This window comes from Canis lupus, chromosome 9 (assembly GCF_048164855.1).
Source record: "Canis lupus baileyi chromosome 9, mCanLup2.hap1, whole genome shotgun sequence".
Classification (NCBI taxonomy): Eukaryota; Metazoa; Chordata; class Mammalia; order Carnivora; family Canidae; genus Canis; species Canis lupus.
The window spans coordinates 38,517,954-38,545,306 of record NC_132846.1 but is presented as its reverse complement, the minus strand read 5'-3'; the positions used below and the strand labels follow the sequence as shown (position 1 = coordinate 38,545,306).

Genomic DNA, 27,353 nt, shown 5'->3' with positions numbered 1-27,353 from the left:
CACCCCAATGTTTATAGCAGCAACGTCCACAACAGCCAAACTATGGAAGGAGCCTCGGTGTCCATCGAAAGATGAATGGATAAAGAAGATGTAGTCTATGTATACAATGGAATATTACTCAGCCATTAGAAACAACAAATACCCACCATTTGCTTCGACATGGATGGAACTGGAGGGTATTATCCTGAATGAAATAAGTCAATCAGTGAAGGACAAACATTATATGGTCTCATTCATTTGGAGAATATAAAAAATAGTGAAAGGGAATAAAGGGAAAAGGAGAGAAAATGAGTGGGAAATATCAGAGAGGGAGACAGAACATGAGAGACTCCTAACTCTGGGAAACGAACAAGAGTGGTGGAAAGGGAGGTGGGCGGGGGGTGGGGGTGACTGGGTGACGAGCACTGAGTGAGGCACTTGATGGGATGAGCGCTGGGTGTTATGCTATATGTTGGCAAATTGAACTCCAATAAAAAGAAATTTTAAAAAATGTCCTCAGATAAATACACTATTTCATTGTTTTCAAGTTCTACCTTCCACAAAACACTAGGACACAAACACAATCCAATCAAGTTCTTTGCTATTTTTATAACAAATATTTCCTTTCCTCTAGTTTCCAATAACATGCTTCTCATTCTTGTCAGAGTGGACTTTACCATCCATTTTTCTACCAACATTCTGTTACAGACCACTTGGTGCTTTCTAAGAAGACTAAAGTTTTCTTTGTAGCTCTCCTCTCTTCTTTCTAAGCTCCCACTATTAAGTCCATTCATGGCAATGTTGGCTTTTTCTCGCAGAGCCCTGTTCCAGGTTGCTGACTGCAAACTTCTCATTGTATCTATACAGAGAAAAAAAAAAAAAGTAGAAAAAATCTCTCTCATGATTCTTATCCATGGACACTAATCCTATTCAATGTAGATATTCTCCCTCATGACTTCATCTAATCCTAATTATTTCCCAAAGACTCCTACTTTCTAATACCATCATACTAGGGAGTAAGATTTCAACAAGAATTTGGGCAGTGGGGAGTAGAACACATTCAATCCATAAGAAACATCTAGTAAACAGGATATTTTAACATTAGAAAAAAATGTATAAATGTAATTCACCAGATTAATATGTTAAAAGAAAAATCCATATGGCCCTTGCTTTGGAAAACAATCTATCAGGAAACTAGGGATATTAAGGAATATCCTTAATCTTACAAAGTGCAACCAAAAGAAGCCTACATTAGATTCAAGAACATTCCCTTTAAAATGAAGGGAAAAAACCCAAAGGTATATATTGATCATCACTTTTATTTAGCATTTTACTATAGAATCTAACCAATAAGATTATGCAAAGTGGTACAGCCAATTTAGAAGAAAGTTTGGCAGTTTCTTACAAAGCTAAACATAGTCTTATCATATGATCCAGCACATACTCCTATATATTTACCCAACTGATCTGAAAATTTAAGCCCACACAAAAAATCTACACACAAATGTTTATAGAGGTTTTCTCATAACTGTCAAAAACTGAAAGAACATGGATGTTGTTCAATGCGTAGATGAATTTTGGTATACCCATACAATGGAATATTGTATAGCAATTAAAAATATTGAGCTACCAAGCCATACAAATACATGGATGAGGCTTAAATGCATATACCCAAGTGAAAGAAGCCAGTTTGAAAAGGATATGTGTATTATGATTACAATTATATGATGTAGTGGGAAGATTTAAAAACTTGATAAACAGATAGGTGGTTTCCAGTGGCTAAGGGGGAGGGAGCAGATTGACTAGATGAAACGTAGGAAATCTTTTAGGGTGGTAAAACTATTCTGCAGGACACTGTAATGGTAGCTGCATGACACACTTTGTTTAGTTAAAGTACAAAGACATCACAGAATAAAAGAGCAAATCTTAATACATACAAATATTAAAATAATTTAGGAAGTCAGGAATCCTAGGATGGAATGTTCATGTGACAAAAAGAATCCAGGTATATTAGAAATATATGAAACAACTTCAGTGAAAGGTAAAAGGTTATGACCTAAGTAACACTGGAAAAGAAATAGGCTCTGTCAGAATGAAAAAAAGAACCAGTGCTCACTTTGGCAGCACATATACTAAAAGAAAGAAAAAAAAAACCATATATAAGTTCTATAGTTAATAAAATTAGTTAATAAAATTATTTTTCATGGAGCAACAAGTTAATAATTCTGAAGCCACTATTCATGTATATTATAGACCTGAACAATTAAACAAATGAATATAGAAGCCAGATTTCTCACTGTTACAGTGGACAGTAACAAGATAAACAAAGGAAGAATGTTAGATTTATCTATGGGGTAATTAGAATTGGAGATACCAGTATGAACTCATGTTCCACTTAATATAGATACAGATAATTAAATTCTTATGTATATATTCAAAGGTTGGTATACACATGTATCTCTTTGATCTGTCAGCTGAGAGGGTCTAGAAGTAATGATTCTCAGTAGCAATGAGTATACCTAATGCCTACATCTTGATTTCCAGTATCATTCTTCATTCTCCAATAAATATACAAAGTTAACTTGGAGCAGATTGTAGTGCCAAAAAAAGCAAGTGCTAAAAAATAAAATACATAAAATAAGAATATAACTTGGAACAACGTGAACAACAAAATAAATTTAGTATTAGATTATAAAACAAAGTATCCCTGAGTCCACAACTATGCAAATAAATGATTGCATAAATAAATAAATGGGGTACAAGAGATTTCCTGTGCAGAATTCCAAATAATTTGTGTAGATATTTTACCCTAAAGGAAGACATGCATAACTCTGTGTGCACATTGCACATCTGCACATAGGGACTTCCTTCTAAAGGGTGCAATAACATACCATTCTCAGTATAAAACAAATCAAATGGGCAAAAAGGTCAGGATATTAAGATTTAAACCACATAATCAACAAGATGAATCTTTTTCATATCAAATTTTATGCTTTGATAGTAGACATTACACCTTCTCAGGTGCACATAGCACATTCTCAAAAGTTGATCATATATTCAACCACAAAGAAAACATCATTAAGTTCTATAAAGAAGATATATTAGAAACAATCCTCTCTGATCACACTACCATAAAGTTAGAAATTATAAATAAAGAGGAAAAAATTGTCCTTTATTTTGGAAATTAAAAAACTTTAAATCTTCTATTAAGTAACTCTTAAATAAAAGGAAAACCTAAAACAGAATTACAGAATTTCTTTTAGAATAATAAAAATACTACTTAGCAAAATCTGTGGAATATATTTTAAAAAGTGAAAAGAGAAAAATTCAGAGTCTGAAACACTTATCAATAAAAAGAAAAGAATTAAAATAAGCTAATTAAATTCTCATCTCAAAAACCTAGAAAAATGACAATGAAGCAAACCAAAGGAATCTGCAAAGAAGGAAATACTAAAGGTAAAAGTAAAAACAAGGTACAGGATAGAAAATAGAAGATTTAACTAATAAATCAAAATCTTAAAAAAAATAACCAACACACAAGCCACTAGTTAACTTAATCCAGAAAAAAATGAGAAAGTACAAACATACAAAATATGAAATTGCAAGGAAATATAACCACTGAAATAGAAGAAATGTTTTAAAATCATGTGTGTTTTAAGAAGCTCTATGGAAATAAATTTGCAAATATATGAAATGGATTGTTTTTTAAGGACAGTTTATGAAAATAGTCCAGTTAGTGATAGAAAGTTTAAAGAGATGGATTTCCATAGAAGAAAAAAAAGCAAAGAAATGGCTATACACAAATTAAGCACCAGGCCCTGATGGCTTCACAAGGGAGTTCTGCAAAATATTTAATGACCAGGGAGTAATGCTCCACAACATGTTCCAGAACATTGATAATAAAAAAAAAAAGTTCCAATTCTTTTTATGTAATAAGAACACTGATGATCGAGATAATTAAGATTGTACAAACAAAAGCTCCTAGTTACAATATTAGCCAAAAGAATACAGCATAGTAATATGAAAACAATATTCCATGGCCAAGTTTGTTTTTTTTCCAGGAATATAAAGTTGGCTCAATTTCAGGAAAAAAAAATTTTATGATACCATATTAATACATCCAAAAAAACTTTATTCTCATTAATGGAGAAACTTTCTTTTTTAAGATTTTATTTATTTATTCATGAGAGACACACAGAGAGAGAGAGACAGGCACACACAGGCAGAGGGAGAAGCAGACTCCATGCAGGAGCCTGACATGGGACTCGATCCCAGGTCTCCAGGATCACACCCCAGGCTACAGGCAGCACTAAACTGCTGCGCCACCAGGGCTGCCCTAAAGAAACTCTTTAACAGATGCTAATACACATTCTTGGTAAAAATCACTCAACTAAATAGAACTCAACACATGTTTTCTTAAAATGAGTATTGAGAATATTCATGGATGCCCACAAACTATAGCACTCTTTAACATTTTCTAAAGGCCAATGCAATCAGATGAGAGAAAACACAAAGAGGCATAAGAGTTGGAAAAAAAAAAAAAAAAAGAAACTATTGCTATTTGCAGACAATATGATTATATACCCAGACAGTCAAAGACAAAGCTAATTCAAAAAAACTGAGAAAATAAAATTAACATGTAGACATCAAGAGCTTTTATAAACACAAAAGGTAATCAGAACATATAATGCCAAAGAAAGCCTCATTTATCATAGCAAAAAAGGAAATAAGACACCTAGAAATAAACAAGAAACATACAAAATTTATATAAAGAAAACTTAACACTTTTGAGATATATTATACTTGAATAAATGGACATTCTTAGTTCCTGAGTCATCTTTCTTATACTAATAAAAATTCAATTAATACAGTTCTGAAATACGAGTTCTCACCAAACAGATTGGTAAAGGTTTTAAAAAACAACAAATTGTTTGCAATGTTATGGAAAAACAAATTTGAAAAATCTGTATGAAACAGATTTTTTTTAGGAACATATCCCATTAGTTTAGGAAAATGATCCCATTAGTGATAGAAAGTTTAAACAGACAAATTTCCACAGAAGAAAAAAAAAGCAAACACAAACTGCTACACACAAAATAAGCACCAAGCCCTGATGGTTTCACAGGGGACTTGCCAAATATTACTGGTAAAAAATGTAAAATGGTGTGTCCTTACAGAAGATAATGTGGCAACATGTAACCAAAAACTTTACATGAAAAAAATTTATATTTGGGGAATCTAGGTGAAGGATTTGAAGGAACCCTTTGTACTATTCTTATAGCTTTTCTGTAAATCTGAAATTACATCAAAATTAAAAATTAGAGGAAAACATTGCTCTGGATGCTCTTGAAAACTGACTATAAGGAGGAAAGATATGAGAAGAGAGTATTTGCTGTATTTCAACCAGGATAGTCACAGCAGAGATGACGGGAATAAGATTATTTGAAGCTGTATATCTTGAGGATAGAATTGTCACCATTTCCTCAAAGGTTAGATGTAGGGTGGGAGAGATTGAGATGAGTCAAGGGTAATTCTAGTATTTTTTGCCTGGGCAGATGGAGTTACCATAAACTAAAATAAGAAAGAAATTGGTGGTACAAATTTGGAAGATAAGTTCAGTTTGGGACATATTAATCATGAAATGTTTATTAGATATTTAGATGGCAATGTGAGTACCACACTTAATGCTTGCTATAGCTTGCATCTGCCCAGTACTCCACATATTCTGAGACTTTGATGTACAGAAGAACAGAGAAGACAAGGAAAGAGGAAGACTTTGCCTTCCCAGTGAGGCCCACAAATATTAAGAAGATATTTATTTCAATAATACCTTCATCAAACATTTATCCTCCTGCTTTTCCTTGCTTTATATTGATTAACAGACTTCTTTGGCCACATACTCTTAAACCTAGTGATTCCCCACACATTTCATATAAACTGAGAGTATAGAACTAAGGCCACTGTCCATTTTTCTATTCTAGTAAATCAGGGTTGACTAAGAATGAAGTGCTTATATTTTGGAAGTTGCTTTAATTCTTTCAATAGTGAATAGCTATTAAGACCACACTAGCGCCAATTGGGAAACCTGACATTTTCAGTGTGATGAAAGCTTAGACCTAGATTATGCCAGCATAGGGTTGAACTTATTAATTCAAGCTTTTAATAATCTTTAATTTCTCAGTGAAAATGTCTTTTTTCAGTGAAAATATTTTCAGTGAAAACGTCTTTACCATTCAGTGCATTTTGCCGTATGAATTACTTAAATAGTATCTAAGTCTACTCTGGCATTATGTCCAAGTGCTCCACCATAGGCATCTATCAGGCAGCCATTAAATGCAGAAGACTTCTTCAGTAATTAACAGAAACACCAATGGACTATGGTATATTTAAATGGAGAAACAAGAAAATAAATCTTTCCAATCAATGCCTAGTGTGGTGACAGAGTCATGCCTGACACTCTTGTACTCTTCAAGTATGACTTCTTTTAAGACCTTATATCGAGACAACGATCTATGAACGCTAAGCATTATCACTTACCAAGAAAATGCTTCTTTTTTCCTGTCCCAATTTACAATAGTTCTGGACTCCAAATTAACCTTAAATAGGGGGGAGATGCCCTCCAGAGATCAATGTAGATAACTATTTCAGTTTTAACCTGAATAAAGAAAAATTTTAATATGGCATATTTCTAAAAGATACATATTGCAAATATGCACTCATAAGCCCATCTTTTGCTACCCCAGTACACATTTGTTTAAAATGTGTTTAAATATTGGGCACCTTTGTGGCTCAGTCAGTTAATTGTTCAACTTTTGATTTCAGCTTAGGTCATGATATCAGGGTTGTGAGATAGAGCCCCAAATTGGCCTCCATAGGGGTTGTCTGCTTAAGATTCTCTCTTCTCTTTTTCTTCTACTCCTCCCCCTCCTCTCTAAAAAATATAATAAAATGAATCATATGTGTTTAAATCCTTCCCTTTTTCTGTCTTACAAGTGTGTGACACACATGTTTTTCAGAGTTCACTTACCCCTTAGAAATCTAGGTATGACTGGCTCAAAGTGCTGCTAATTCTCTACTTTGTAAGGATGAAAACCTTCTTAGCGATTTCTGCTAACTTCTGTGGGGTGTAATTTTTCCTGTTGGGTCTCTGACTCCAGATTTTGCATACAATTCTGCAGTATATATTTAGGCTTCCCACCAAGTTCCACAAGCACTGTATCTACTCTGAGCACAGACCTGGCAATACAAATAAGTAGCCCTGGACACATAAACCTGTGGGTTTCAGTTCAGTGAGGGAGGAGGGGTTGGGGTTGGAATCGAGAAAAACTGAGCCTAATTAACCTGGAGTTGGGGGCAGTATAGAGTGGTAGGTAAATTAAATGCAGTGAATGCACAAGATAAAGCACGGGAAGAAAGAAGGGAGGTTAGGAGGGAAGAAGGAAGGAGGCTAGGGGGCCAGAGAAGGAGAGGAAAAGAAATGGAGGAAGGAAGGTAGAAAGAAGGAAAGGAGGGGAAAAAATCAAATAAAGGAGCAAGAAAAAGGGTATTATGAGGATCTACATGCCAAGTGGGAAAGCTGTCATATTGTATAAGTGGACAGCAAACCACTGACAGGCAGGCTCAGGAGTCCCAACAATGTGGAGTAAGATAGTGAGCTGCCCAGATCATATATGAGGCAGGATCTGTAATCAAAGCTAACTTCATATTTGTGTAGAAAATGTAATTCAAGTGTTTAACATACTATTAGTATATTCAATTGTTTCGATTCTGTATTATCCATCCTGTTTGTTTTAAGATCTAATAACCTTAACCACATACTATACAAATCAAAAATAATCCTACCAGTCACTGAACAGAAACTCAATGGGAAAAAGAAAACCCAAACTCAACTTATTAGGTAAAGTGGCAAGGCCAGGCATTTACAGAATCTGAGTTCCCCATGACTGCTATACTAGCATAATACATAATACATGCATTTTTTTGAATAAAGCAGCCATCACATTATTCTCTCTGGACTATACACAGGAATAACTGCAGCAGAAGTCTAAAATCACATCTCCCCCGTAGCACCCTGCTTTCTCTGTTACCATGACAACTCTAGAGAGAATGAAATAAGGTTTCAAGATATCATCAAATTCATTGATTTTTTTTTTAAATCAGGTTATGTATTTCATGAATAGCAAATCCTGAGTACTGAGTTAAAATTAAATTAGAATATATTGCTTGAATTATCTCATTATACATATTCAAGTAAGAGACTTCACAATCTAGAATTCAAAAGAACTGTATCCCTAGAGTTGCTAAAATAAGTCTAGTATCCTCTTCATTATGTTTTCACAATGAACATTGAATCATCTGAATGGAAAAGATGAAGGGACTCTACTGTCTGCAAAGACAATGAGCTGTCACTTTCTATTACCAGCTGCAGTCTAGAAAACAGCTGTTCAATAACCAGGTATCACAGCTCAGTATTTTGATACATTATTTAAATGATAAACAGTATTCAGATATTTGGCAAAAAAAATACACAATACAAGTAGGAACAAATTGCAAGTAAATAGCCTTGGGAAATATCAATTAATAGATAACAAATAAATACATCAAAGCATAAACGTGTAATATTATTGCCTGATAGTTAACGCTGCCCTTGTTAGGCTTAGGAGAAATCTACAAAAAGCAATTTTACTGAAAAATTTACTTTGGACTTAAAAATACATTTCATGTTCTCCATCAATCCCTAGAATAGTATCTGCCATATTTTTGCATCAATTTATCAATATTTGGTATGTCTAGTGTCAATTTTTAATACCTTATAAAAACAATGTATATGTCCATTTCAATGAAAAATCTAATGTTTGTTTCTTTTGTGTTCTTTGCTTTTTAGGATTGGGTCAACTTTCTGTAAGTCTAGGCTCATTTGTTTGACAATCTACTTCATAGGCTAGGCATTGTGGGACTTACGACAGTTAAAGGCTTTTAGCTGCCTCACTTCATAGGTGAGAATTTTTATGTGAGTGTGAAAGGAGGTCAGTTTGTAAGATGCACTTAGGAGAATTTAAGTGGGATGGCATGTAAGAGAAAAACCTTCCCTGGTTCTTTATAAAATAATAATGAGATTTTATTTATGGCCTATGTATTTATAGTTCAGGGTGAATCTAAAATGACTAAGTATTCTTATTTTGAGAAATAGAACAATAGTAAATAAGTCTCAATATCTGGAAACAATGTGATTTGATGGTTTCCCACACTGTATCCCCTAATTTGGGAGCACAGCAAAAATTGGTATAGTCAAATATTAAGGAACATGTCTCCCCAAAATTCATAGGTTGAAGCCCTAATTCCACAGTACCTTAGAGTGTGACTGTATTTGAGATAGAGCCTTTAGAGAAGTAATTAAGTTTAAATGAAGTCACAAGGATTGAGCCTTAATCTGACTGGTATTCTTTTAAGAAGAGACATCAGAGATGTTGGCAGAGATAAAGGTCAAGTGAGGACACAGCAAGAAGGTAGCTGTCTACAAGCCAAGGACAGAGGCCTCAATAGAAACAAACCTTCTGACACCTTGATCTTAGACTTCTAGCCTCCAGAACTATGGGAAAACAAATTTCCACCATTTAAACCATCCAATGTCTGGCATTCCATTATGTCAGCCCTAGCAAGCCAATACATGAATTCTGAGAAATTATAATCAATTCAAATCACTTTATTTGGGGGGATTTTATGTCCAAGCATCTCAACTCAGGGAATAGTGCAGAGAAAAGCCTATACATTTTATCAATCTCTGCCAAGTTAGAGATAAATGAATTTATCTATCTTCAAAGGTAAGAACCAAGATCAAGAGCCTCTGTTTGGATTCCTTCTTCCTGGAATCTCTTGGATGGAGTCTATACAATTGCTATAGTAAAAGAGTAGCCTAAACAACTTGGACCTTGAAAATTACTTTATAAACAGTTAAATGTGTGATATTATTCGGAAGTTGGTTAAGTCTCTACAATTTGCAGAAAAGGGGAGGTGGGGCAAGAGAAGTTGCTCTGTTTAGATACTATTTAAGGTACTAGCAAAATCTACCATAGCCCATAAGTTGCTGTGTCATTAACCATTTTTCAGCTATTTTAGGGGAAGTGAATACATAGGATTCCCATCATACTTATATGAAGATCTTAATTGAAAAGATTATGGAATGTTAAAAAAAAAAAAAGGACAGGAATACAAAGGAAACAGTAATAGAAGTAGAGTCCATTCCTGCCCTGGGAATACAGGCATATTGTTTCTGTACTGAAAACCTAGATAAAGAAAGCTTATAGATATAAAAACCTTAGAAACTACCTCAATCATCTCTAATTTCTGCCAGTTTGTGTAGAGGGACCACTCCTCCCACTTGGGGTGATTTAGTCTTAGGGTTATACATAGATATTGTCAATAAATCACTTTTTGCTGGAACACAAAAGATTGTCTCTGCTTAATTTCAACCAGCTCAATCCCCACAAGTATTAATTCAGAAATTTTCTAAATTTCCACTCTCATGTTTTACCCAAAAGTTTTACCCAAAAGTCAAGTCAGAAAGATATTTAGGAAATGATGGATTTTAGACTCAAACCGCCCTTTAAACAGACACTGATGGCCATAAGCAGTGACCATTTCCAGGTGCATTCTCTCCCCCAAAAACATGGCCATGGTTTCCACCTCCCACCAGCCCAATGATATATTAGCCAACTGTACCAATTCATAGCTGTTACTTCTGAGGGACAGGAGAGGATGTGGAAAGTAGGGTGAAAGAATAATTCAGGAAGGGATCCCTGGGTGGCGCAGCGGTTTGGCGCCTGCCTTTGGTTCAGGGCGTGATCCTGGAGACCCGGGATCGAATCCCACATCGGGCTCCTGGTGCATGGAGCCTGCTTCTCCCTCTGCCTGTGTCTCTGCCTCTCTCTCTCTGTGACTATCATAAATAAATAAAAATTTTAAAAAAAAAAAGGGTCATGTCCCCATTTTGAAAAAAAAAAAAAAAGAATAATTCAGGAAGCATGAAAGATGCATTGGAATTAAATAGGCTTTTATTTAGTCGCATACTTAGTTAAGCATGAATTTGAGAAATCATGTGCACTACACGTTTTAGCTTTTAGGCTAAAGAGAAGGAAATATTCACAAGTATTCAATTACTATGGCAATATTTCTACCTCTCAGTTAGAAGAACCCTGATTTAGGACATTTTGTGCATTACCATGTGCAGGGGGCCTCCTGAGCAAGAACTTTCAGTCTTGCTAGCTGAATTCACATAGGCTATTACTATTAGTATAGTTCAACAAACATCCAGTGTGCCTCTACTACATACCTGGGCCACATTCTAGGGATTCAAAGATAAATACCACAAGATGTGGCATGCTGAAAGCCAGCCAGCATATGCATCTGTAGAAATATACTGGAAAAGTCTCTCTATATATAGTCCTTTCTCAAGATTTCTCATAAGCCATTCTCATCTTCTGTCTCTCCTCCACTTCATTAGGTTGTGCATATTAAAATTTCCAGGGAGAGAGTCTATACTTAGTAGTTGTATTTTAAATAACTATTTTGAAATACTGAATCACAAGTCTCTTATTAATATTTAGGAAATAGTCTATCCATGACACTTGAAACCTAGCCATAAACAGATGACTCATGCATGAATGAGTGAAGTGAATAAATAAATGAATTGACAGACTCGTGAATCATCTTTAGGTAGATCAATTCCTGAACACATGGCTCCTCCTATCTGTATTGGTTTCCCCTGGCTTCAGTGTCAGAGAATGGTGACTTATGGGCTTGTCCATATGGGAGTGGTTGATGGAGAACTCCATCATCTTGAAACCAATGAACCTCTTACACAGATACAGAATAACTTAGAAGATTTAGAAAAAAAAAATCTTTGGCTCTTTTTCCCTAGCCTCATTGTGTTATTCAGTCAAAGGACAATATAAAATATGAACTATCCCAAAACACAAAGAAAACTGTGTGGTGCCTATGAATAGCCACACTGGGAAACACACTGTATTGGCATCTTTTGAACAACAAAAATGCAAGGTTGAAAAGGTAACTGTTACTTTAAGCTTGGTGTTAATAACAACAAAGACCTTGTTATTAAGCCCTTGCACTTTGTGTCTGGTCACTCACCTCTCAGCATAATTATTCAGATTGCCTGGTGCTGATAGAATAAAGACAACACTTCCTGCTTAAGTCGAAGGTCCTTCTCAATCTGGTCCTCATCTGCCATTTCATCTTCCCTCCTTAACCTCTGACAGGAACCATTACTCCCCACATGGCTGAGGTACCAGGGTTGGTCAACTCTGCTGATAACATTAACTGTACATAAAGGTTTTCCAACTCCTTTGCACCTATTCCTACAATAGCTGTTCTCTGAGGATCACAAGAATTCTTATCTCCCATTGACAGTTCATAGTATTGTGTCCAGCTCAACTCTGAGTTCTTAGTCTCTCTACTCTCTGGACGACAACTTTGACAAACAAATCATCCTGCCTGTGGCATTTCTTGTCTCAAAAGTGCCAGGTATTTTTATTCTGAATGACTTACCTTCTAAAATGCACAGATCCTAGTTTTCCTAAATCAGTCCACAGAAAATTTGTGAGTGCAGAAGTATCAATGTTTTAAAAATATTTTATCTTGAAATAAGCAAAAACTATCTCTTGAATCCTAAAAAAAGAAATCAAATATTTTTATCCCTTGAAGAACTATTGGAATGGAGGAGTCAAATCTTCTGTCTTCTGTTGCTTTTGCTGTACTTATCTGCCCAACACTGGATTTCTTTATAGATATACTTATGACATTTTTATGGTTCCCCATTAAGGTTATAAATCTCCTTAAGATCAGTATCTGAAATCTCCTATTTCTTTAGAATATGCAAAGTGACACACAGCAACCATTCAATAACTACTGATCCTGGTCAAGTGATTTAACCATGAAATTTGAGTTTCCCTATTTTAAAAACATATGATCCTATATAGCTATTAAAAACAGCAAGCTCTGCCTGAATGATACCAATATGCATCTGGCACATAAATGGCATTCACAAAGTATTGTGGAAGGAAAAAAGGGAGGCAAAGTGGTGGGAAGGAAGGAGGGAGAAAGATGCTAGGACTTCTAGTTTATGGTGCAGAATATAAATTGTACATTAATGCTATTAAGCACTGTTATCAGGTGCAGGTACAAACAGAATACATAACATTTCCAGAGTCTAGAGATATAGATCCCCCTACTCTTTGTTTTCTGTTTGTATTCAGCTAATATTTATTAAAATACATAATGTCACTTTCTTCTCCTGTCCCCCATCTACTTAGATATCAGCAAAACTATTTTCCTTTTACCTATAGTACCAGAAACATTCAAAGTAACCATATTTTACTACCAACAATAACAACATTTAACAAATAACACTTTGCATTAGGAAAAAAAATCAACAAAAAATGCCAAATTGCTGAATAGCTGATGTAAATTATTAGAAGCCAAAAACATGCTGAAAATTTGTAACTATGCCCAGAGCTACATTTAAGCAAAAGATTCATTACTTTTACTTTGAAGAAAAAGCTTCTAAATCAGCAAAGCAAAGAAAGTCAGCTGAACCTTTCTCTGAATTATTTGGCAAATAGCACATTTAGTAATATTTTGTACACAAATGATGTCACTTTTCCAAGGTGCTCAAAATATTTTGCAAACAGCCAGGCAGCTTCAGAGTATCCTGATTAAACCAATAGCAGTATTTATACCTTTCCATAGGAATAAAACTCAATGTCCGTAGTAATCAAATTATGTAGACAGAGCCCTTTTCACCCCTGACCATTCCCATCTATTCTATAGGTCTTTTCCAGATCCTGCCCTAAAACAGAAACTGATTTTCCTACCTGGGATTTCCTGTAAAAGATAAAAGAGCAAACAGGCATGTCTGGCTGCCACTCAGGAATAGATCGATTTGAAAGGTAAGATTAAGGACATTTTCAGCTGAAACAAACTACAGCTGGCTTTATAGATAACAATTACTCACTGATAATTGTGGTGTACTGCTTCCAGGGACATCCACAATCCCTCATAGCTTTCCAGGTCTCAGAAGAAATAACTGGCAGCCTCTTTTCCATGACATGGTAAAATAGAGTTTTTATAAACGCACTCAAAATTGATTTCTGATAGCAAATAAGCATATAAAAAGATGCTTCACATCATATGTTGTCAGAGAAATGAAAATTAAAATGAGATATTACATACCTACTATATGTTCAAAATCTAGAACACTGACCACCAAATGCAGGTGAGCAGCAGAAACTATTTATAATGTTGATGGGAATGTAGAATGGTCTAGTACTTTGGAAGAAAGTTTGGTCGCTTCTTAAAAACCTAAATATATGGGCAGCCTGGGTGGCTCAGCGGTTTAGTGCGCCTTCAGTCCAGGGCATGATCCTGGAGACCTGGGATCGAGTCCCACATCAGGCTCCCTGCATGGAGCCTGCTTCTCCCTCTGCTTGTGTCTCTGCCTCTCTCTCTGTGTGTCTCTCATTAATAAATAAATAAAAACTTTTAAAAAAAACAACTTAAATATACTCTTATCATATAATTAAATAATCATACTCCTTGGTATTTACCCAAAGGAATTAAAGACATATGTTCACACAAAAACCTGCTCATGGATATTTATAGTAGTTTTATTCATAATTGCCAAAACTTGGAAGCAACCAAGCCATCCTTCAGTAGGTGAATGGGTGCATACAGACAACAGAATATTATTCAGCACTAAAAAGAAATGAGCCATCAAGTTATGAAAAGACAAAGAAGAATCAAAGCATATTACAGACTGAAAGAAGACAATCTTTAAAAGTTACACACTGTATGGTTCCAACTATATGGCACTCAGGAAAAAGTAAAACTATAAAGACAGTAAGAAGATCAATGGTTGGGGCACATGGGTGGCTTAGTCAATTAAGTATCTGCCTCCAGTTCAGGTCATGATCCCAGGGTCATGCTTCTCCCTCTGCCCCTCCCTCTGTGCATGCTCATATTCTGTCTCAAATAAATAAAATCTTAAAAAAAAAAAGAAAGAAAGAAAGAGTCAGTGTTTGCCAAAGGTTAGTGAGGAGAATGAGATGAATAGGTGGAACACAGAGAATTTTTAGGGCACCACAACTACACTGTATGGTGCTATCATGGGGGATATATGTCATTATACATTTGTCCAAACCCAAAGAATATACAACACTAGGGATGAACCCCAATATAAACTATGGACTCTGGGTGATAATGTTGTGTCAACGTCCATTTTGTCAATTGTCAACAAATATACCACTCTGGTGAGTGATACTAATAATGGGGGAAGCTATCTCTATTGGGGGCCAAGGAGTATACAGGAAATATCTGTTATCTTCTCTATTTTCCTATAAACTTAAGACTGATCTAAAAAAAATTAAAATTTTAATCCTCAGGGTGCCTGGGTGGCTCAGTCAGTTGAGTGTCCAATTCTTGATTTTGGCTCAGGTCATGATCTCAGGATTATGAGACTGAGCTCCATGTCAGGCTCCACATACTAGGCATGGAACCTACTTGCCATTCCCTCTCTCCCTCTGCCTCTCTTCTTTCATTTTTTTTCTTTCTTCCTTTCTTTTTTTTTTAAGATTTATTTGAGAAATAGAGAACACAAGGAGGGAGAGGGGCAGAGGGAGAAACAAATTTCCTGCTGAGCAGGAAGCCCAATCCGGGACTCGATTCCAGGACTCTGGGATCATGACCTGAGCCAAAGGTAGACTTAAGCAATTGAGCTACCCAGGCACCCCCAACCCCACTTCCCTCTCTTAAAAAAAAAAAATTAGTCCTTACCCGTGCCTACTGTCTTCATAGAAGCCACTAAGGATAGTGACTATAGAAAGTACCTACTCCTTCCCCCACAAATACCCACAGAGAACTTTGCTCCTGGTTACTGCAATATTCTCCCTTATGATAATGTAAAAGCCCACTGTCAACTCACTCTTTTGGGTCTTTCTTATGGGCTGCTCTTTCCTAATTTCCCCCAAAGAAGACCCATGATAGTTTACCATCTGATCCCTCTCGACCAGATTCCTTCACTAACCCTACCATCTAATGCTCATGTAATCAAAACTGTGATTTGGAATCCAACATTCAGTACTGACTTTATGATTCTCACCTTCCAGCACTCTTGATATTCTGTATCTCCTGATATCCTTAGCACTTCTTTAGTATTTGTATTTAGTATTTTTCTTATTTCAGCACTTTATTATTTAATACATGAACTCGTAATTTTAAGATCCTGAATCTAAAGTTCTGGTATCTTTAAATCTAAAATGTAAATTTATAAGTATAAACCACACTATTATAAACAGAGAGAGTCAATTATATTCCTAGGCAGAGAGATTAGTTCAATTTCCAGAATGGCTGAAGTTGAGACTTTTATTCTCACAACAATCAAGCTAGTGCTCTAGGTTAGATCTATTTCAGGATGTGGGTAAGAGCCTCACTGCATAGGAAATTTTCCAATTGCATTTCTAATATTAGATTAACACTGTTGTTTAATTTAATGTGATATCTTGTACAACTATATTGTTTCAGAATTATCCATCTGAGTCCCTCTTTCTCTGACTCCCTCCTTCCTTTCTTGACTTAAGCTCACAAAGACAAACATGATGTGCTATTCTCATGTCCCAAGGCCTAGGGCAATGCCTGGACCATGGTGAATGCTCCATGGATGTGTGTGGACAGACCCATTCAATTTGTGAGTAAAAGATTAAAAGAATGAATAGTATATTCACTAAACATATCAACTCTACATAGAGAGAAACAATGTAGATAATAGTGAATGGTGAAGTATTGTCATTGTAGATTTGGCAGGGATCGTAGCAGAAGCTTCTCATTGGAATACTTCTCTAAAGTCTAAATTTCCGAAGTGAGGAGGGCAGGGCAGGGCTTAATTGTGTCTCACCAAACATTAATATGTTCAAGTCCAAACCCCCAGGACCTCAGAATGTAATTGTATCTGGAGATAGGGTCTTTAAACAGACAATTAAGTCAAAATGAGGTGATTAGAGTGGGCCCTAATCCCATATGACTGGTATCTTTCTAAGGGGAAAGTTGGATACAGACATTAGGCAGAATTAAGACTATGTGAAGACACAGTGAGAAGATAGCCATATATAAGCCAAGGAGAAAAGCCTCAGAAGGAATATAACTTTCTGACACTGGTCTTAGACTTCTAGGTTTCAAAACTGAATAAATAAATTTCTGTTGTTTAAGTCACTCAGTTTGTGACAAACTAATACAGCAGAGCATGAGCTGCTTTAGAAGGCAATGGTGCTTCATACAATGAAGCATCTTTCATAGAGCAAAGAAGAAATGAAAGAAATTTCATGATTGCCTATGATAGGCCTGGGTGCAGTGCTAGGTCGTTCATGGGAATCATCCTTTTAGCTCTTCCCCAAACTGTATAATGTCACATTATTAACCCAGTTTTTAAAATAAGTGAGTTTTAGAGATTAAGAGGCTTTCTTATGATCGTTGGCCAATTTCAGTAACAGTTTCAATAATGCCTAGGTGACTTCAAAGTTTTTATTCTTTTTTGAACAAAGTCTATGTTCTTTATGACTTCTATAGGACAGAAGGGCTCTGATGTCTGGGGGTCTGTGAGAAAGATGCTGCTATCTCCACAGGCAGAAGAGCATCTCCATACACAATCTGGAGGTAGACAGCACACAATTGACATTTTTTAAAATCACATCTCTAAAATTATAGTATGTGCCAGAATACAAGATGCAATTTTTCAGATACACAAAAAATAGAAAACAAAGAAAAATAGAAAGCAAAGGTGGATGAGGGAGAAAGGGAAGAATCTGCAAGTGACTTTGCATCAACTGAGTTGTTATTTTGCATGGAGAGCAAACACTTAAGGCCAGAACTAGAATGAACTGAAAGCAAAACACAAAATATCACCACTGTAAAGTTCAAGTTAGCAGTAATTTCTGAAACAGAGTCCTATCACCTTGAGATGGAAATTAGGTTATACCTAGAACATATTAAATCTAAATCTGTTCCTACCATAATAATCCAGGAGTCAAAGCAAAGGAGGCACTGCTATATTTCTATTCAAATTAAAGTTTTCTGTTTGTTATATACTGATTATATACATACATTCATTTTTACTGAGATATTTAATGATGGGGGAAACAAAGGCAAAAGAAAATTTTCTTACTACTTACAGCCCATTCACAAGTCCTTGAAACAGGCAGAGTGACATTCCTCTAGGAGCTCAGTTGCATGGATATTAATCCTTGCTGAGAGCAAATGACCATCTTAGCCTGACTCTCAGGATCCTTTGAATCTACTTTAACATGTAAAAATTCTTTTGGAAACTTCCTTTATCTCTACCCTCCCCCAAGAGGGTATCTTGGGGTATCTTGGGGGTATCTCTACCCTGTCCCAAGATATATGTTGGATATCATCCCTCAAGCATATGATTCATCGATACACATCTGAAGGGTCTCATGACTAAGGTTTTTTTAGACAGTAATAAATTACCTTTTCCTAACAATAGCTAGCCCCCTCAAGCTCCTGGAAACCTTGCTTCCAAAATTCCTTACAGAGTTAATGTCCTAATCCCCTCTCAACTTGAAAGTATATAATGGGTCACTCTTCATTACCCCAGTACAGCCCTTTCTGCTCACAGGTCCTGCCCCTGTGCTTTAATAAAACCACTTTTTTGCACCAAAGACATCTTAAGAATTCTTTCTTGGCCGTCAGCTTTGAACCCCGACATCTTTCCTACGTGATTTAATATTTGTCCGAAAGTGATTTGGATTCCCAGGGGACATTTGGCAATGTCTAGAGACACTTCCGTTGACATAATCGAGGGCAAGTGGTACTGGCATCTAGTTGACAGAGGCCAGGAATGTGACTAAACATCCTACAACCCACTTAACAGCCCCACATCTCCACCTTGCAACAAAGAATTATCCAGCTCAGTATGTCAATAGCAATGAGGGTTCCTACAAAAGAAATCACTCCTTTTCTTTGCCAGCTTACTTTGTACCAGCTGTAATGATATATTAGTTCTGACTGTAAGTAATACATGTAATATAGAGGAATTCTTTAAATGTATATAAGTTGACTTGTTTTAAAATTAACCAACATTACTAATATCTGTTTTTTATAGAACTGAGTGTATGGTGGGGCACCTGGGTGGCTCAGTCAGTTAAGTGCCAACTCTTGATTTTGGCTTAGGTCATGGTCTCAGAGTTGTGAGATCAAACCCTACCTTGGGCTCTGTGCTTGGTGTGGAGCCTGCTTAAGATTCTCTCCCCCTCTGCCTTTGTCCTTCCCCCACTCCCCAAATAGAACTGCATGTATGGTATGAAACTTCATTTACCATTTAACATGTTGTGTTTTGTGGTCTATTATTACCTGATAAACAGTTAATACATTTTAAAGTGTGATTATCTACTTTCCAGAATTAGAATACTAATATCCAGAATATCATAGTATCATATCCAGAATATACTATTTTGCACCTGGAATCCAGTATATAATATATAAACAAACAATGTATTTCTTTTAAATGTATTTTTATGATATCATGGAATGTACTTTTTGCCCAATATTATCTCTGAAAAATTAACATATATCTTATAGATCTTTGTGTCCTATATATAGTATGAAGTGACATTAGGGAATTTTTAAGTTAAAAGTTCATTTAAATTCCCCATCCATTTCACTTCTACATATTAGATTTGCACAGATTAGGCTCAATTCAGCAAACATTTACTGAGCACTAGGGCAATAATGATGATAAAGAAAGCCGCTAGCTGTGAAAAGCTCACTTCTGGCCAAAGAGAAACACAAATAGCAAGATATTTTTCACTGCAGTTGGAATTACAACAAGATATAAAATGAAGTTTCCATCTTTGTATTTATTTTCTCCCCCTAAGTGTCTACCAATCAGTTTTCCTGTTTCCTTACAGTTTTAATGACTACCAATTTTAGGAATTTTAATGTTATACTGAGTCAAGACCCATGATTTCTTTTTAAAAACAATTTATTCATGAGAGACAGAGACAGAGACAGAGAGGCAGAGACACAGGCAGAAGGAGAAGCAGGCTTCCTATTGGGAGCCCGATGCAGGGCTTGATCCTGGGGTCCTGGAATCACACCCTGAGCTGAAGGCAGATGCTCAACCATTGAGCCATCCAGGTGTCCCAAATATCCACAATTTCTAAAGCAAATTTTGAATCATTTGGGACACTTTCTTTCCAGTTGCTCTTTATAGATAACAGTACAATGGAAATTTCAAATATTTGCATTTTATTTTTCTTTTAGATTATTTCCTTAAAATAAGCTTTAGAAAAGTTGGATTGTTGAGTCAAATACTGTTAACATTTTTTTTACTCTAAGTATATTATTTTGTTACTTATAAAAGCACTGTACCAACTTCCATTGCAATTTAAGTAAAAAAAAAAAAGTCACTGCATATTTTTTAGCTTGGAGTTTCATCCATAAAAGGGTTTTGTAATTGAATGATATTTTATATTTAAAATTTTTTATTTAAATTAAATTAACATACAGTGTATTTTTAGTTTCAGGGGTAGAATTTAGTGATTCATCAGTTGTATATAACACCCAGTGCTCATTATATCAAGTGCCCCCAATGCCATCACCCATTACCCCATCTCCCACCCACTTCCCCTCTAGCAACTCTCAATTTGTTTTCTATAGTTAAAAGTCTCTTATCATTTTCCTCTATTTTTATTTTATTTTTCTTTCCCTTCCTTTATGTTCATCTGTTTATTAAAGTCCACATATGAGTGAAATCACATGATATTTGTCTTTATCTGACTTATTTCACTTAGCATAATTCCCTCTAGAGTTCTATCCATGTCATTGCAAATGGCAAGATTTCATGCCTTTTTGATGGTTGAGTAGTATTCCATTGCATATATACACCACATCTTCTTTATTCATCCATCTTTTGATGGATATCTGGGCTCTTTCTACAGCTTGGCCCTTGTGGACATTCTTGCTACTAACATTGGGGTGCATGTGCCCCTTCAAATCATTATTTTTGTAACCTTTGTAACCAAATACCTAGTATTGCAATTGTTGGGTCATAGGGTAGTTTTATTTTTAAATTTTGTAATTGAATAAGATTTTAAATGTACCTTCAATTTTGTTTAAATTTTAGATCTCTGACTAGTAGTATGGAAGAAATGTTCCTATATTCTAATTTGCCCTATTTTCTGAAGTTAAATATTTATGTCATATGTTGATTTGTCTGCTAAGAGTCCCAAGACTTTTTCAGAAATTTAAATAGATTATTTATTAATCAAACAGTCCCACTATCATTTGGTTTAGAGATTTCTTTTTTTGTATTAGTTTCAGAGGTAGAATTTAGTTTAGGTTTTAGTTTAGTTTAGAATTTAGATTCATCAGTTACATACAACACTCAGTGCTCATTACTTCAAGTGCCCTCCTTAATGCCCATCACCCAATTACCCTATTCCCTCACTCACCTCCCCTCCAGAACACTCAGTTTACTTCCTATAGTTAAGAGTCTCTTAAAATTTGCCTCCCTCTCTGTTTTCGGCTTACAAATTCTTAAAGGATCCTTGTATTCATGGTACATTTAAGCAGGTTTTGAACAACCAAAAGAAACTGGAATCCTGAGAACATTCAATACTTTCCACAAAGATGGGTGGAGGGGGAGCAGAGTTTAATGTCTATGACAACAAAAGCCATAATACTAGTTATCCACTTATCAAAGAGGCATGATTTGCTTTCAAAGTGATTGTAGTAATCCAGTTTAAAGTAAATAGGAAAAAACAAAAACAAAAAACAAAAGAGATACCATCTGTTGAAAATGTCTTTTATTCTTGCCTTTTCTTTCCTTCCACTTTCTCTGGGTGAGTAGTTTAAGGGGATTAATGTGAACATCTGAACATGCTGTTTTGCACCAAGCTCACTTAGCCTTTTCTTCTCAAGTCCTTGACCCAGATAAAGAAAGATATGATTTCCAAATTCAAAGAAAGCTTCAATTGGAGGGGAGGAGAAAAATGCTATCTCAGCTCAAAGTCTGATTTCTCTGCTGTCCTACAGTTGTAATTGCAAAATAGAGCTTCACTTAAAAATATCTCCCTTTGTTCATCTAGACCTCACAAAATCATGATGTGGCAAGGGACCTCGAGATGTCATTTACCATCATGGACTATATACTCTGAACCAAAACTCAAAAGAAATAGCCTACCTAACAAAATACTTTTTTCATCTTATTTGCTAATGTATTTATAATGACCTTGTAAGTGTTCAAAGGTCACGTGATATATACACAAAAATCAATCTCCTCAGTTTTGCTCATCTCTTGGTCCCTAGGCAATCTTATCTACTGTCAAAAGCATCAACAGGATTTATGTGCTGTCCCTCCTCATTCAGCTCTTTGATTGAGTCTGTTTATCCATGTGCCTATAAACATGTCTCTCATGTAAATGCACATCTCACAGGTTTCTAAACTCCACGCATCCAAAAATGAAATCATATTTCCTTCCAAACCAGTTTCTCTATCTCTCATCCTCTCTCCATGAACAATACCATATTCATTACCCAAGCCAGAAAATTCAGAGTGCCCATGGGCTCTTTTCTCTTTTTCCCACACTGTCACCAGAGCCTGTCAATCCTACCTGAAGAGAAAATCTCTCTTGTACTTTTCCTTCTCTTCATTCTCACCACTGCTGACTTAGTGCACATTCTTACAACTTCCTGAGCAAATTACTGAAGGCACATCCTTTTGCCACCAGTGTTATCACCATCTACCTGTACCCCACACAACACCCCTCTGGATGCTCCTTATCTTGGTCAGAGATATTTATAAAATACACATCTCATCCATGTAAGCACAACTCTTTATGATCTTATTTTAAACATTTGAGTTTGCTGCTGTAACTGAAATAGTCACGAACGAAAGTCATGTTCACTACCACAATAGGGCAAAGGAAGAAATCTTGGATGGTTTTAAAGAACAGTTGCCAGGCTGATTTTTTTTCCCCCTAACACAGGACTTCTGGGTTTGAAAACTGCCAAGCAGCCTTGAAATCCTGCTTGTCCCATGCCCCACTCTGTGCTCCATCCTGTAATCCCACTTCAGAAAGTCTCTTCCATTTAAAATACAGATTATGAAAAATTAATTAAATACAGATTGTGAACTCAGTAATGGGACAGACAGAAGATAAAATATATGCAGACTTCAAAAGCTACAACATATAGCTGTTTAGTTAAGGAAACTGACAGATCCTTCAAGTCCTCCTAAACTGTTATCAATAATATTCAATAATTCTATTTCCTTTGAGGTACTCTGAGCCCTATAAAAAGCAACTCTTTGAATAAACAGCTCACAGAAACAGTGACCACAAGAAAAATCTTTATCCCTTTCTCACCATTAAAAATAATTCCTTGGGTATCAAAAAACAGGGAAAAGAGAAGGATTCCTTCTTATTGATGCGTAAGTTCTTTCAGTGGTATTTTTTAACTATAGTGGGCCAGTGTGCTATGGGAACCCACTGGTACCAGAGAAAGCCCCTTATTTTTCCAGGAGTTTGAGGGTAGCAATAGCACCCAGCATGAGGATCAGTACCAAGGATCAGTACCAAGACGGTGTGCAATAACTGTGGAATGAATATTAGAGGAAAAGCGTTGCAAAAATGATGAGACACTTGAAAAAGAGGCATGGGGATCCCTGGGAGGCGCAGCGGTTTAGCGCCTGCCTTTGGCCCAGGGCGCGATCCTGGAGACCCAGGATCGAATCCCACGTCAGGCTCCCGGTGCATGGAGCCTGCTTCTCCCTCTGCCTGTCTCTCTGCCTCTCTCTCTCTCTGTGTGTGACTATCATAAAAAAGAAGAAAAAGAAAAAGAGGCATGTACCTAGTTTAGTGGGGTATAGAGGAGGAGGCCTTGTACCTACTGGTTTAGTGAGATGAACTGGTACCAGGGAAGGCTTCTAGGCAGAATGTTCGAGACAGGGCTCTTTGTGTTACTAGACAGCTTGTGCAGGTCCCATTTCTGGAAATTCCCTTACCTATTTCTCTACATGCTGTACTCATTATTCAAGACCCACATGAAGTCTCCTCAGTGGAGCCGCTCCCCACAATTACACTCCCATCAAAATCTGTTCTCCAAAAGTGGAGCGCTTCATTTATAACAACTTTCATAGTATGTTCTTAACACATGCTAAGGTCCTCTAGTTTATCGATTTTGTTGGAACGCTTATGTAGCACTTACTATGTAATAGGTAGTGTCCTCATAGCTTTGCAATAATACCTCACTTAATCTTCACTCACCTATTATCCCTATTTTACTGAGGAAAACTGCATCCCAGACTTCTAGAATTCTGCCTTTTGTACTACAGAACAAGCTTCTACAGAGAAAATAATAATGCATGGTCTCCATCTTTATAACCTCAGCTTGTAACACATGACTTAACAAATCGTTGACTTTAAAACATACATATATACTGTTAAATAAAGAACATTTTGCAGAGATGCCTATCCAAATTGAAGCAACTCTATTCATTTTCAGAGACACTTCAATTCTCTTTTATATAACCTTTCCTTAACAACTAAAGTATTTTGTGAATTATTTCTCTTGGCTTAAAGATGATGAAAATAATAGTTATTGACATAACTATTGACATAACTATGAGCCCAAGTAAAGCTCATGAAGGTCTGGTTAACTCATTTACTTCAGAAAGACAATTCTCAAATCACTGCCTTAAAAAGATGCAGTGCTTGCAAGTTTTCTGTGAGAAATCTCAGATCAGAACTGTGCCAGCATGCTGTTTAATGTGCTACTAAAGAACAGAGGATGTCTACAGTTGAAGTTGCTGCTGATGAGCAGATCAACACACTGTCCTCACTACCAATCCTATGCACCTCAGGCAAGTGTGTAGAAAGACCTAGAGCACAGTGACCAGGAGTGACTTGTGAGCAAACCCTCCTTAACCACCATGACTCCAAGTGTCTGGAGGGTCAGGATCTGTGCAGTGTCAATAAGGAAGATGCTGATTGCATAGATGGTGTCAGACACCTAAAAGGTGACAGTGCACTGCATTCATGCAGTTCCATACCAAACAGAGAATCAAATATCATTAGAAACAATCTGACTGGCCTCTGTGTCTCCTAAAACTTTGGTTATTTTTAAGTACCAAAAAATTAAGTCTAGTTTGGAGTAATAAAGGCACTAATTTTGTAAAGTGCCAAAAGAACACTGCTTTTCTTTCAATGATTACAATCTCATTCATTTGGAGCAAGTCTCCAATTTAAAATGCCAGCACCCCATGAGGAGGTAAACCTCTTGTCATTATCAGTTAACCCCTAGTTTATCCAGTAATTCCCTCCCAGAGATCAGTACGCCTGCAGGTAAGGATAAGAAAAGGACCTGGACTGGGGCCAAGAGCAAGGAGAGGAGTCCTAGGAGAAAAACAACCACTTTAAGTGAGGAAGGCCCAAAAAGCCTATATACTGTGCTTCACAGTTTTCACAGGCTGGCTGTGTCACTAGGACAGAGCAGAGCTGCAGGTGGATCCAGGATATTGCAATAATAAGCAGCTACTACTCAGGACGCATTTTCAGTGAGAGAGAAGTGTTTCTTTACCAGTGTTTCTTTTCAAAATAAAAAATGGTTTGGATGAATAGAATCAAGGTCTACTGGGCCAGTACCCATAATGCCTAGAGAATAATCCAACAGCCAGGAGAAGGCACCATGCTCTGACACCAGTTCAGCAGTGACAGGGCTACACAGAATTCAGGGCTGAAATTACTCAGAACTAGTCAGCAACTCAGTGTTCTGAAGGACAAGGTGCATTGCTGCTCCCTGCATGCCCTGACTGAAAAATGTTTGTTTCATAAATAGTATGAAGAAGTCATTGAGATGCTGTTGATGGCTTACTCCTACTTATTCAGTTGTGTTCTGGAGACAAGAAATGCAGAAGATCTGCCATCTCTGTCACATTCTAATCATCTGACTAGTGGACCAAAGCTACCTACTAACTGGAACTTCTAAAATGACCAAGGGTGGGTTTAGACTCCAGTGCACAAAAGGTGCATTTTCAGTTGAGCTAAAAATGAAGAGAAGCTGAAAGATCCAGGACACAGATGGTACAGGAATGACAACAACAACAACAAAAAAAAACAGACTTAAAGTCCTTCCTATTGCACTCAGGCCAAGAGCCAGAGATGCCCTGAACTGTTATACAGGTTGTTCCCTGCACAAGGGCACACAGTCCAGACACACATGAGTGGGAAACTCAATTCCTTTCTGCAAGCCAAGCAATGGCCAAGGCAAGACTGTGCCAGTATCCGAAGGGGTACCTTTTTCTAACTGGTCTGCCTAAAGTGGGCACCTTTTTTTAATAAGTGGTTCACTCAGCAGGTGTACTTTTTTTTTAGTAGACACAAAAACAATTCATATATATGCCGAGGTCATACCAAGTCCAGCTCAATTGGGTCTAAGCAGGAGCAAAATAGAAAACTAAGGGGGTGATCTGGGCTCCCACACCACAGCCACAGTTCTCATCCTTCCCTCCTACAGACAAATCTCTGCTCTTACAACAAAGGGAGGGACCAGAGGTATCGTGCATGCTTATGAACACCTGCCCAGTTGAGAGATGAGCAGCAGCAGGTGGTTAGTTGAAAAAAGCTCTGTGATGGGACCACCTCTGAGATGGTCATGTTTCTTTGTCATATGTTGGAAAATGAGAGGTTGAAGGGAACTTGGAAAAACCTATGTGTTGAGCAATGGGAATGGGCTAAAGTATTAAAGATAATTTCTGCCTAATTTGTAGGTTTTCCCAGAGCTGGATGTAACTTTCCCATTTGCTTGTCATCTCCAGGTCCACACTGGAATTCTCAGTTTCACATCTTTACTAAAAAACAGAATTACCCTGCTTGGAGATTTCTCTGTGACCTCATAGATTCATCTTCTCATGAACTTGGGGTACCCTCATGTACTAGATACCCCACAGGGTTTCTCCTCATTGTTGAATACAGCCCCAAAGCTCCCAGCTGGTGTGGAGGAGATACAGTCTTATCACATAGAAGCTTCCCTCACCTAGGATGAATCTCATTCTTTGGTCAAGTACCTGGCTCCATTAGTATGAAGGAGCTCTTATGGTAAGGGTGACACAGCTAAGGTTCTGGAAGTGAAGAGCATCCTTTTCTAGCCTCAGGCATCAGCCAGCTTGCCCATGAATTTTGCATTTTAAGCACTTCAGATCTCAGCTTAATTAAGAGCATCACTGCTCCCAGAGCAATCTGGTGACAGAAAAGCAGGCAAGCAAAAAAGAAGGAAACACAATCACCTCAGCAAAA

General features: G+C 36.6%; 1 long non-coding RNA gene across 1 annotated transcript in view; it reads right to left on the bottom strand.

Moving 5' to 3' along the window:
- Positions 1-613: 613 nt before the first annotated feature.
- Positions 614-27,353, bottom strand: part of LOC140639418 (uncharacterized) — a 43,671-nt gene continuing 16,931 nt past the window's right edge. The window contains exons 4-5 of the long non-coding RNA XR_012036146.1: positions 6,517-6,634; positions 614-838 (exon numbers count right to left, since the gene is read on the bottom strand). This is a non-coding gene — a long non-coding RNA (uncharacterized lncRNA). The remainder of the gene's footprint in view (positions 839-6,516; positions 6,635-27,353) is intronic.